This window comes from Cryptomeria japonica, chromosome 4 (genome assembly GCF_030272615.1).
Source record: "Cryptomeria japonica chromosome 4, Sugi_1.0, whole genome shotgun sequence".
Taxonomy (NCBI): domain Eukaryota; kingdom Viridiplantae; phylum Streptophyta; class Pinopsida; order Cupressales; family Cupressaceae; genus Cryptomeria; species Cryptomeria japonica.
In genome coordinates this window covers 143,485,545-143,488,386 of record NC_081408.1, presented here as the reverse complement: position 1 = coordinate 143,488,386, position 2,842 = coordinate 143,485,545, and positions in this window count along the sequence as shown.

Below are 2,842 nucleotides of genomic sequence, written 5' to 3'. Positions count from 1 at the left end.
ATTCAAGTGCCGTTGCTCTATTTGTTTTATGCCATTCTTTAATTGCATCATTCTTGTATACCAAGGATATTTCCTTGCAATTTTTTTCTGTGTTAAAGATGCCACAAACAAATTGATATTTTTGCGCATACTCACTACTACATAGAGGGGGCATTTGAGACGTTTATTTAAGACAATATATTATTACTGTCTTAAATACACGTTTTAAGTTTAACTTATACTTTTTATTGTTTAATTGTCTTAAATTAAGACAATAGGAAAAAACTTTCCCTAAAATAAAACGTAATTTTCCCTCTTTACTTCTAACTCACTCATCAACGCATCTGTCTCTGCTTGCCCGACGGTAGGGGCATTTGTCTCTGCTCGCTTGATGGTAGGGGAATAGGCGGGAAATGAATTTTTGGTATGTAATTTCATTTTTTTTTCTGTTGTCTCATTTTCTTGCTGTAGGGTTTTGTAAATGTTGTCACAAAATGTGAATGTGTTCTCTTCTTCTGCTCCTCGAAAGACATTTGTTGTGCCGGCTCCCAGTGAGCCCAGGAAGATTGCCATGTATTCACCGGCTTTCTATACGGCCTATGCAATGGGAGGCATTCTCAGTTGTGGTCTCTCTCCCACTAGCGTACCCTTCTTGATCTTGTTAAATGTAATATGCAGGTAGATGCTTAAATTTTGAGTCTTTTGGATGGGAATGTGTTGTTCATATTAATATCTTGCAGGTGCAGATATCAAATTCTTCTTTTTTCATTTTGGGAGGTTTTGAGATCTATTAGAATTCAGTATTTCATCTGAGCAGGTTGCAAATCAGCTCTTTTGGTTATTGGTATTTTCTGATGTTCGGTTGGTGGAGATTCAAACTGTTTTTTAATCATATACTTGTTTTGGAGGTTGAGATCTATTTAAGTCAGTCTTTTCATGTTGTGTGTATGTACACCAATTTCTGGTTTATGGGTATTTTATTCTTATTTTTCTATTGAGGAATTCAGATTGATTTGTTTCGTGCATATGCGTATGCGATTGAGATCCCTGTCAATTAAATTTTTCATTTGGGTGGGGACGTAAGCCAGAGTATTTCCTATGATTGTTTATAAATCGTTTGTTGGTATCAGTTTTTCTCTTAAGGGTATTTGATAAGCTTTGAAATCACTGTTGAAATCTATATATAGTTGTTTGGGTATGCTTTTGAGATCTATGCTTATTTGATTTGTCATCTGGGTGGGTATGTTAAATTTTTGTTCTTTCTTATGAGCTTTTGGCGTCTGGGTATTGGCATTTGGTAGGTCGTTGAGATATTTGTCTATTCAAAATTTTATTGGCGTGGGGATTTAAAGAAGTTTTTTCCTTACAGGTTTCTATAAATCTTCAATTTTATTCATAATTCTGATATGAGAACTTGGGTATGCGCTTTTGGTTAGGTCATTTAGATACATAATTTGATTTTCCAGAAGGGTGGGGATTAAATCTATTTCTTGTTCATTTGTCAAGTCTCTAGTTCTCTGTTAAATCTGAATCTGGGATTTTTAAAATCTAATAAATCTTGGATCGGTGATCTGTTTAACAATACTTTTTTTTTCTCATTGCAATTTCTCAATATGGATTTGTTTATATGACTATGAGCACTGTGCAAGATACCTTAAATTTTGTTAAGCATTCGTGGACATCCTGGTGAAGAATCATGTCATTTGATACAATTAATCTTAAATAACTAGTCATCTGTTAAAATATGGGTCAGGCTTTGTTTGTCTTTGTATCTGATGTAAACCTTTTGAAGCATCTAGGTACTTGAGAAAATAACTATTACATATCTAGATATCTGATATGACATTTATCAGGGCTCTTGTCAAATTGTTGTTATTGAGGATATATTTAACTTTTAAATCTCTTTCTGGTTAACATTTTATCTGATGACTAGGCTTGTTTGTCTTAGGTAGGACTGTATTTTGTATTTTTATCAAATAACAAGGGTTATGTTAACCCATGAAACGTATATATGAAAGTAGTTATAAGAGAGGCTCAAGGCCTATGAGCTACAAGGCTTAATCCTTAAGAGGCCAAATACATACAAAGCTAGCAACCCAGACATATGCAAATATAATGCAACTTGGATCTTGAAACAAATATTACCATTTGCATAAAAAATGCCAAAGAGCTACATACTTGGAAATATTGCCAAGGCCTAGTTGGCATCCAAATCCTTTGCCACATAAGCTACATCAAATTTCCAAATAGAGCTAGCTTCTGTTGCAAGCCTAACAACCTCATGAGGAAGATTACCATCTTCTCAACTCTCAAAGGCCTGGTAAACATCCGCTTCCACAAGAGGAAAAAGAAACACTGGGAAAGAACATGGTCTCTGCACAAATTCTCATACTGCAAGGAGGAAGGATAAAGCAAGACTAGGTTGGGATTCTTGTGAGTAATTTACAAATCTTTCAGCATAGTGGACAAATCTATCTATAAGACCATCATTTCCACCAATTTGTCTGCTACTGTGTCAATATCCCCCTTTAGGTTACAGAGACTCTCCTGAATGAAGAGCAAAATTTACACACCTCAAAAACCCCCCTCCACTTCCTTGATAACATCCTGTAGCTCCACCTACCCCAACAATACTAATAAAATATTTAAATAACCCAATCCTCCACAACAACATATGGCACCAAGACATTCAACTTGGCCAGAAAGTTCTATGCAATGAACTGCGTTGACTGTGGAACACCATTGTTAGCCAACCCATCCTGCCCCAGAACACTCTTAATCATATGCAATGATATTGGGTTGGGAAAGGTCAGAGGCCATTAGATCCTTCAAGCCAACCCATGCATCCACTTGATTACTGATT